The sequence below is a fragment of the Octopus bimaculoides genome, chromosome 4 (genome assembly GCF_046866305.1).
Source record: "Octopus bimaculoides isolate indiv1 chromosome 4, ASM4686630v1, whole genome shotgun sequence".
Classification (NCBI taxonomy): Eukaryota; Metazoa; Mollusca; class Cephalopoda; order Octopoda; family Octopodidae; genus Octopus; species Octopus bimaculoides.
The window spans coordinates 95,875,357-95,886,693 of record NC_142931.1 but is presented as its reverse complement, the minus strand read 5'-3'; the positions used below and the strand labels follow the sequence as shown (position 1 = coordinate 95,886,693).

The 11,337-nt window shown below is 38.1% G+C and overlaps 1 protein-coding gene across 18 annotated transcripts in view; it reads right to left on the bottom strand.

The window, feature by feature from the left end:
* LOC106872580 (uncharacterized) overlaps window positions 1-11,337 on the bottom strand; it is a 248,572-nt gene that overhangs the window by 75,910 nt on the left and 161,325 nt on the right. The window lies entirely within an intron of this gene.

The following is an 11,337-nucleotide window of genomic DNA, read 5'->3' as shown; positions in this document are numbered from 1 at the left end:
TATATATAAATGGCAATTTCTGTCTGTCTGTTACCATCTTAGTGCTTAAACCCCCAAACCAATATTCACGAAACTTTGCATACATGTTACACTGTATTATCCAGTTCAATAATAAGCTAATTGGATTTCAATAAAAATCTATAATATGCCCCCCAGGAACGTTGGGCGAATTATATGATAAAACGAGAAGATTGCAAAAAGTATGAGTCTGAGGGAAAGGTAGTAGCAGAGAGAGGGTGACTTATATTAGTGAAGGTGAGAACATCGGTGAAAACGGGTTGATAACATTAATACAGCTGTCATATATATGCAACACTGCATACATACTTTTGTAAATACATAGATACAACACATACACACAGAAAGGTGAGTATGAAGAATATGCAACTTTAAGGGACAGATGGCTTTTCTGCTGTCCGCTGCACAGACACACATACATACACAGACACACAAACATATGCATACATACGTACATACATACATGTCTACCATACACCATTTTAAACTTGTGATTACCTGTGTATATGTTTGAAAATATGTGTGTGTGTGTGTGTGTGACATCCTATAACTGTCTGTCTGTCTACTTTTGTGGGGTCATTTCTGTTGCTGTCACATATTGTGAGATTTTTAAACTACGTCAAAATTTTCAAATTTAGTATACTGAAATTATTTTCCATGTTAAATCCGATTTTGTTATTTATTTGTTCCAGAAAAATTGCATAAAAATGTCACTGAGGTTTAAAGTTTAATCAATTTTATCTAATCAGAAAACAGGATTTGGAAGCTGGCATTTTCTGCATGATAGCTGTCTATCATGAAACGAAAGCAAAATCGTTAGGAGGAAGAATTTTATTAAACAAATGAAAGCAAAGCATTACAATGACCAAAGTTGTAAGAACTTCTGCAGTTTTAATGAATAAAGTCATGTGAAATGGTCAAACAGACACATAAATAATTTAAAAAGGAAAAAATCCTCAATGAAGTTTTTTGGTGAAAAATTGCACAAATCTGTCCTGATCAAGAGACCTATCTGTCAGGGAAGGCATGCTCTGACATGGAATAAATAAGAATTGATATAAGATATTCTATTGTAAAAATTGTCTGGCAACGATGGGCTATTCAACTAGTACATATATAAATTTAAGTCATACTTAATGGATTCAACTAATCCAGTGGTACTCATAAAGAAAACTCTTTAGTGTATCATTCTACAAAACATAGAGAATATATAGAATGTTACAAGAGAAAAACATAAGTTGTGTATAAAGTTATAAATAATGAGAGAGATATAGTATGATAGAATTTATTTAATCATTGGAAAATTTAATTAACAACAATTGTTTTGCAGTTTAATAAAACATCTATAGATAATTTATCTTATTATAGAATATAATAAGTAATAAGTTACTTACAGGTCTGAATTAATAAAAACAATCTTTAAATTAGTGTAGATAATAAGCAAGCTCTTCAGGTTAAAAGAAATCCATGTTAAAAAATAATCCCTTGATATAATATTTCAAGAACACAAAGTCAATATTTAAAATAAAGAATCTTAAAAAATATAGAAGACAATAAGAATAAAATTAATAGAAATTAATAAGACAATTTTCTAAGGAAGGGAAGAAAAATGTAGTAAGATATTAAAAAGTAACTAGTACATAATTTTGGTACAAGAAAAGGAAAATCATATATTTATCATTAATAACCCAAAAAATAATAGATCATAAACACAGAAGAAATAATAAAGTGAATCTAAATAAAAGCTCTTAGAGACAATGTTTATGAGATATAAGGTTTGATATCAAGAAAAATATGAACAACATTAAATTAAAAATTAGAACTTCAAATATATAAGTAGATAGAGAATAAGAGTAATATCATTGTACATGGGGATAGAATGAAGTATATAAGGTAAATACATACAATGATAATATTGGTATGCATTCATTGAAATAGTGTCTGAGTATATGTAATTATTGTTACCAAACAGCTAGATATAGTAAAAAATTTTACACATAAATGTCCTATAAACATTGTTAGTATCTATATAAGTTCAACATTTGAATTACCGAATTACCGTTATTTGACCACCTAAGGTAGTCGAATTGACTATATAAAGAGTTAAATATTACTATCAGGAGTGTAAAATAATGAAGATAAGGCAGTAGAAAAATAAACACACACACACACACACACATATATATATATATATATATATATATATGCGAGTAAAAATAAATACAAAAAAGGTGGGTTTTTTTTGTATGATTGTGTATAGAGGAATATATTATTTTGCTTAAAAGAGTTCCAACACTGTCTGTTTTTTATGTTTTATTTATATTCCTGCAGAACTAATGTGGGGTATAGAATATGGAATATACAATATATAATATGATATACAATATACAATATAAAATAAAATAAAATAAAAATGGATGGCACCATGAAAGAAAGTATTGAATGTAGATGAAATATTGAGTGTTCAATATAAAGGATCAAATATATAAATATATAAATATAAATATATATATATAAAGGCGACTCGAGTTTCAGGGCTATTTCCCTTCGTCATGGCCGGTATGACAGACTTTAACAGACTGTCATATATATATATATATATATATATATATACACACACACACATACTTTTTTATTATACATTTTATCCCGTTCGTTGGGCAGTTGTGATCAAGAATCTTTAATAAAAAAAGCATATTACTCAACTTTTGGTATTTGAGTACTATTTTTTCCACTGTGTTTTGCATTAATGTGCTTGCTTGTGTGTGTATGTGTGTGTGTGTGTGTATATGTATATATATATATATATATATATATATATACACACACACACACATAGGCTTATAAATGTACATCAGTACATACACATGCACATACATAAGATCACATATAGATATGTATGTATAAATATATACATACACCTTATATCAGTGAAATCATCTGTATACACACATATATAGACATATACACATCAGCACATGCTGATACTGACATATATCTACAAATATACAAGTACAAGCATCATCACCATCATCATCATCATCGTTTAACGTCCGCTTTCCATGCTAGCATGGGTTGGACGATTTGACTGAGGACTGGTGAAACCGGATGGCAACACCAGGCTCCAGTCTGATTTGGCAGAGTTTCTACAGCTGGATGCCCTTCCTAACGCCAACCACTCAGAGAGTGTAGTGGGTGCTTTTACATGTCACCCGCACGAAAACGGCCACGCTCGAAATGGTGTCTTTTATGTGCCACCCGCACAAGCCAGTCCAGGGGCACTGGCAACGATCTCGCTCGAAAATCCTACGGGAGCCAGTCAGGCGGTACTGGCAACGGCCACGCTCAAAATGGTGCATCTCATGTGCCACCCGCACAAGAACCAGTCCAGGGGCACTGGCAACGATCTTACTTGGCTTGCCGGGTCTTCTCACGCACAGCACATTTCCAAAGGTCTCGGTCAGTAGTCATCGCCTCGGTGAGGCCCAATGTACGAAGGTCTTGCCTCACCACCTCAGCCCAGGTCTTCCTGGGCCTACCTCTTCCACGGGTTCCCTCAAGAATGTGTATATATATATATATATATATATATATATATATATATATATATATATATATATATATATATATATATATACTACACTCTCGGAGTGGTTAGCATTAGGAAGGGCATCCAGCTGTAGAAACTCTGCCAAATCAGATTGGAACCTGGTGTAGCGATCTAGTTACACCAGTCCTCAGTCAAATCGTCCAACCCATGCTAGCATGGAAAGCGGACGTTAAACGATGATGATGATGATGATGATATATATATATCCAAAATTTGTAATTCTTTAATTCTTAGAATAACTGGTATAGCCATCTGGTTCGCCAACCCATGCTAGCATGGAAGGCAGACGTTAAACAATGATGATGATGATGAATAACTTTCAAAACTTGTAATTCTTCAAACCTTTGCAATATTCTCTCCCTGTTTCATAAGCCATGTGTTTCCATACTTTGCCATGACTTCCTCAGCGATTTCTGCCTCTCTCTCTAAAATTCGTAAACATTTTTGCCTTGTTTTATAACTTGTCTTACTCATACTTGCCATGTTTCTCCCAGTGATAAAATCTTTCAAGTCTCTCTTCCTTTCTCTCTCTCTCGCTAATGTCTCCTTATTGCTATTTCCTTAGGTGAAGCTGGTCAATGCTTGTCCACGATGCAACCACCCATTCCTGCCCCCACCACCTATACTGGAAATCTCTTCTCTTATACTGGAAACCCCTACAGGTCTCTGCCTCACTTCTGTACCAGAAGACTTGCATAACCCCAAAACCACCACCAGCAATCATCCACACTACTGCATGTGCTAAAAGGAGATGTGTTACTTAGTAAATTAACAAACCACTTACCTCTGTTTTTCTAAATATAATGGATTAGCCAATAGCAGCTCATCTTCTTAATTTAAATATTGACCTATTTATGCTTACAGCAATAATGCTTATATTTACAATGCTTATATTACACTCACCCCCAATAGGGGCAACAATTGTAACATTTTCAAATGATGGTAGGTTAAAGTGAGAACAACTGATGTCTATTATCAAATGATCATTGAAACCTTCTTTTCAGATGCTGAATACCATCTCTCCTTCCCATGTTCCCTCCCAAGTCTCTTTCCTAATTTTCAGAGTTGGCACTGCCAATGTAGGCACATTGAAAGGTAGGTCTAGTGAGATCGTTGAGATGCTTGAATGGTGGTGTTTTGGTGTATGTTGCATTCAAGAGGAGCTTCAGCCAGGTTCCTCATAGGCAAGGCACATAGGTATAAAATCTTCTAGGAAGGTAACGGCAACAGAGTAGGTAGTGTGGGCATACTTCTTGCAGGGAAATGGGTGGATAAGGTCATAGAGGTAGTGAGGGTGTACGATAGAGTACTTAATGTCGGGCTAGTCTTGCAGAATAGTATAGTGACAATTATCTCTGCCTATGCCCCACTACCAAATGAACAAAAGGACCACTTTTATGATATTCTTCTGCATGCTACCTCAGAGACAAATGACAATGATCTCATCTTCATAGCTGGGGATTACAATGGGCAGCCTGGCATCTTCCATAGTGTATTTGGGGGCCATAGAATTGGTTCCTGAAATGAAGGGGTAACAAAGTTAATGGAGTTCTGTGATGCGAAGTTACTAGAGTTCTGTGACGCCAACTTCAAGAAGCCAGCCAGCCATCTGATAACCTACCAATCAGCTAGCCAGATCGATTAGATTCTCACCAGACAGCAGGATGCATGGTTGTTCCTAAATACAAATATCCTCCCTGGTGAAGAATGTACCCCTCCCCCCAGCACAGACTAGTCATTGGTGATTTTAGCCTCCAGGCCAGAAGGATGTCAAAAAGCAAACCAATCTGGAAAAGAAGGATTTGGAAGCTTAAGAACCCTTCATATGGTCAGAGATTTAGGGATATTCTAATTGAGAAATTTGATGAGAGGGAAGAACTACAAACTTATGACAAAGAGGGCAACTGGAAATTCCGGTGGGACAGCTTGCTGAGTACCACAGACCAAATCTGCAGCTGATGCAAAGTGCTATCCAGACCTAGGGTGATATGGTGGTGGAATGATGCTGTAGACAAGACCATTAGAGCAAAGAAACAGGCCTGGAAGAGTGGGGGCAGCAGAGAACTGTATCAGATAGCCAGAAGGGAAGCTAGGAGATAGGTATATCTAGCCTAGGAAGAAGGTGAAAAGAAGTTTGCTTATGTTCAGTGACATGAGGACCAAAAACTCGAAGCGTTTTGAATTGCAAGAGAGTTTGTGAGGGAAAATTGTGATATCATAGGAGAGAAATGTGTCCTTATGGATGATGGTGCACTTGCGTTTAATGACTCTGCAAAGAAAGAGGCTTGGAAATGCCATTATGAAAGACTGCTGCATGTGGAGAATGAACAGAATTGAGGAGAGTCTGCCAAATATCGACCCAAATGAAGGACCAGCTATCTGAATTGACAGTACCTTGGTAGATAAAGTAATTATAGATATGAAGACAGGGAAAGCCCCCAGCCCATCACCGCTGAGATGATTAAAATATCAGGAGGTGTGAAGGACCATAAGCCCAACTTTCAAACTAAACCATCTATTCGATTAATATGTCCTACAAAATTGGACTTAGGCAAGATTAGTAAAACAATTTTAGATATAGTATTACCCCAAATTAAAGAAAATGGAGTGCTCCTCCTCTACCAGTGATGTAATTACATGGTTTCATTCCCTCAAGTACAAACATCACATTAATTTCATCCAATTTGATATTTCAGATTATTACACTTCAATAACACCTAAATTACTGAGTGAAGTATTATCATTTGCCCAAAACTATACAACCATTCCTGCATCTCATATAGTCATAATCCTGGGTGCTAGAAAGACTCTTATAAGCTTTAATGATAAAAATTGGACCTGAAATACTAACTCTGCCCTTTTTTGATATAACAATAGGATCTTCAGATTCAGCCCAAATAACAGACCTTGTGGGACTGATTCTTCTCTTGAAAATTAAGCAACACTTTCTTAACATCTCCAGGGATCTCTATAGGGACGACGCACTTTTGGCAACTAAAAATTTATCCTGTCTGGAGATTGAACATACTAAGAAATATTTAATAAAATTCTTTAAAATTTATTATTTAAATATAACGTTTTAAATAGATAATAAGATTGCTAATTTTTTAGACATCACACTTAATCTTAACACTAATCTTCACTTTCCATATAGAAAACCAAACCAAACCCTTTAGTACCTAAACATTTTTTTTAATAATCCAAGATCAACCCTCAATGGTATGGTAATGGCTATCTTGATTAGAATTTCAAATTTATTGGTGAACAAGGAGATATTCAATACTTATGCTCCATATTATAACCAAGCCCTAAAGTTAAGTGGTTTTAAAAAATAAATATTTTACATCCCTGATACAATTCTTAAGACTAAAATTGCAAATATCTTGAATGGAAATGGCTCACAATCTAGTAATACGACCTCCAATTTAGATAAACCAATTAAACATATGAAAGAACAGTGTATTGATGAGGCCTGAATTAATATCGCAGCATTTAGGAATTCACATAAATATAAACCTTATATCTCCAACCAATCTAATCAGACCAAAATTCAAAATCTAGGAAATGTGACTCTCTACAGGTCAAATCTTTACCCAAATTACTTTTCAAGATAATGAAGGAAAATTTTCCTAAAATCCTAAATACTATCCTATTTTTAATAAATCCTCTGTGAAATTGTCTTAAATCTAGGTTTGATCATAGCTTCCATTAATAGATCTAAACCCAGGCTTAAGAAATCTACCTACAAAAATCCTTATAACAAACTTTATAACCCCAAAACTGATACTAGCTCTCATGTAAATATTACACCAGGTCACCCCCTGATGGTCAAGGGTGACTTAATCTCTAGTAATTGGAAAATTAATGCTGATGCAGGGGTGGGGACATACATGTAATTGTCAAATTAAGGAGTTGTGTTAACTAGCTGGATCCTGTTTACATAATAATGTAGTGTATAGGTGTTCGGTGGAGACCTCTGCCACGCAGAGGGTAAGAATTTATATAGGAAGCACTGTAGATTTTAAATATCAATATAGGGCCCATTTTCACAAACATAAAATATAAATTTTCTACAATGCTAGCTACGTATATACAAGAACTTAAAAATATACAATACTCATTATCTTGGTCTGTAACAGCAAAAGCACCCCCATACAATACAATTACGCGTGTATGTAAATTGTGTGTTAGAGAGTCCATGAATATTCTTCATTAATATGACTACACCATTAAATAAGTTCTCGGATGCTTTGTTTTCCTGTAACCATAGATACCATTCAATATTAAAATATTTTGATAAATCTTGATAAATTAACCATTAAATTTACTCCTGCCATCCTGTAACTTCATATTGATCAATTATAACCTGCTTAACATTAACAACATTTTCGAATTCTTGCTATAACATTTCCTCTTCCTGTTAAGAAGTGCATCTCCCTATATAACTAAATCTCATCTACCCAGTACAACACTGTACAAAATGTGAATCCTGAATAATATACTCTCTGATGAAAGAGGCAGTATCCAATTTTTAGTGAAAATACCTTTAAAATCTATGGATTACTGCGCCCCTGAAATGGCCGTAAGAGGATTTACCACTAACAGTTTATCTAAACAGGATCACTTATTCTCTTTGATTATATACATATGTTTTTTTGAAAAATCCGGTCTCAAAGCTACAATTTTTCTTTATTCTCTCTATTCGTAAGACTTTATTTCATTCGCCTTTTCATAAGGGCATATTCATTCTTAAATAATTTTTAGAACACTGTTCTAGAATGCCTTTTGATATGACTGTAAAACTAAACATTTCTATATATATCTTTATACATCTATACTTTTATACATTTACACTTTTATAACTTAATCCCATTCAACTATTTATATCATCATCATTATCATCATTGTTTAACATCCGCTTTCCATGCTAGCATGGGTTGGACGATTTGACTGAGGACTGGCAAGCCAGAAGGCTGCACCAGGCTCCAATCTGATCTGGCAGAGTTTCTACAGCTGGATGCCCTTCCTAACGCCAACCACTCCGAGAGTGTAGTGGGTGTTTTTACGTGCCACCAGCACAAGGGCCAGTCACACAGTACTGGCAATGGCCATGCTCAAAAAGGTGTTTTTTACATGCCACCTGCATGGGAGCCAGTCCAGCGATACTGGCAACGATTTTCTAACGTGCCACCAGCACAAGTGCTAGAAGGCGACGCTGGTAACGATTACGCTTGCCTCTGGTTATGAACGTAATTTTGTTAAACAATGATTTTAGGCACTTTTCGATTTCAGCCTCCGATACGTATTCAATTTTTTCGCTTTTTTATTATATGTTTTAAAAATTAACGTTTGCCTTTGTGTTTTTACTATGAAACTTTCAGGAGGGGTTGCCACAACACCATGACCCTCTCTCTTCATCATATTCTTATGCCTCTCGGCATTCTCGATGTTGACAGTTCGCCTCTTGTCACCAGCGACTGCTGCAAAATCAACCACTCTTCCAGACTGTTTCCTGTCTTTTACCGTTTTCGGACTCTCTGCTTCGCCACTATTTGTCACCAATGTTGGCCAATCTCTTTCCATCAACTGCTCCACACTCATTTCCTCCTTTTCCTGTGCAGGACTTACTCTTCCTGCTTCGGCCATCGTGCAGGCCTCCCTACACGGGGAAAACCATTACTGGTTTCACCAACTGTTACAAGAGGTTTCCTCTCTTTCTTTCAAAATTTTACACTCAAAGCCTCACAGCACAAAACACAGACAAAATTCAAAAGTAATCCAAAGAACACACTATCCAAAAAACGTCCAACATGGTAACATTAAATTTTAAATTTAACTAGATTTCAGAATATTGCAAATAAATAGTTTTTGTTAGAAGATTCCATTTCAAATTCGATTTCAATTAAATTTTTTTTTTCTTTTCTTTTCTTTCTAGGAGCATTGCGGAACGACTAAACGAATATCTGAGACAATATGACGACAAAAAACAGTCCTCCATACTCTACCAACATGCCAAAGACCAGCATGGAGGCAACTTGGGTCAACTTGACATTTGTATCTTATCCAAGCACTCAAAAGATCCAACTCTAAGACAAAATACGGGAGTACGTCCTTATAAATGAAACTTCACCAATACTAAATAGGAAATCGTCGTCATCGTCGTTTAACGTCCACTTTCCATGCTAGCATGGGTTGGACGATTTGACTGAGGACTGGTGAAACCGGATGGCAACACCAGGCTCCAATCCAATTTGGCAGAGTTTCTACAGCTGGATGCCCTTCCTAACGCCAACCACTCAGAGAGTGTAGTGGGTGCTTTTACGTGTCACCCGCACGAAAACGGCCACGCTCGAAATGGTGTCTTTTATGTGCCACCTGCACAAGAGCCAGTCCAAGGGCACTGGCAACGATCTCGCTCGAAAACCCTACAAAGGCCAGGCAGGCGGTTTGTGTATATATATATATATATATATATATATATATATATATATATATATATATATATGTCTGTACGTATCGTTGTCGTCGTTTAACGTCCGCTTTCCATGCTAGCATGGGTTGGACGATTTGACTGAGGACTGGTGAAACCAGATGGCTACACCAGGCTCCAATCTGATTTGGCAGTGGTTCTACAGCTGGATGAGCTGGATGCCCTTCCTAACGCCAACCACTCAGAGAGTGTAGTGGGTGCTTTTATGTGTCACCCGCACGAAGGCCAGTCAGGCGGTACTGGCAACAGCTACGCTCATCTCGCTCGAGAAACCTCATGTGTCACCCGCACAAGAGCCAGCCCAGGGGCACCAGCAACGATCCCCCTCGAAAATCCCACAACGACCCCACACAAGAGCCAGTTCAGGGGCACCGGCAACGATCTCGCTCGAAGAAATTTCATGTGTCACCAGCACAAGAGCCAGTCCAGGGCAGGGGCACTGGCAACGATCTCGCTCGAAAAACCTCATGTGTCACCCGCACAAGAGCCAGCCCAGGGGCACCGGCAACGATCCCGCTCGGAAGATTTCATGTGTCGCCCGCACATGAGCCAATCCAGGGGCACTGGCAACGATCCCGCTCGAAAGACTTCATGTGTCGCCCGCGCATGAGCCAGTCCAGGGGCACTGGCAACGATCCCGTGTCGCTCAAAACATTTCATGTGTCACCCACACAAGAGCCAGCCCAGGGGCACCGGCAACGATCCCGCCCGAAAGATTCCATGTGTCACCCACACACGAGCCAGCCCAGGGGCACCGGCAACGATCTCGCTTGAAAAACCTCATGTGTCACCCGCACAAGAGCCGGCCCAGGGGCACCGGCAACGATCTCGCTCGAAAGATTTCATGTGTCGCCCGCACATGAGACAGTCCAGGGGCACCGGCAACGATCTCGCTCGAAAAACCTCATGTGTCACCCGCACAAGAGCCGGCCCAGGGGCGTCGCCCACACATGAGCCAGTCCAGGGGCAATGGCAACGAACCCGCTCAAAACATTTCATGTGTCACCCACACAAGAGTCAGTTCAGGGGAACTGGCAACGATCTCGCTCGAAAGATATCATGTGTCGCCCACACATGAGCCAGTCCAGGGGCTCTGGCACGATCCCGCTCGAAAGATTCATGTGTTGCCCGCACATGAGCCAGTCCAGGGGCACTGGCAACGATCCCGCTTGAAAGATTTCATGTCTCGCCCGCACATGAGCCAGTCCAGGGGCACTGG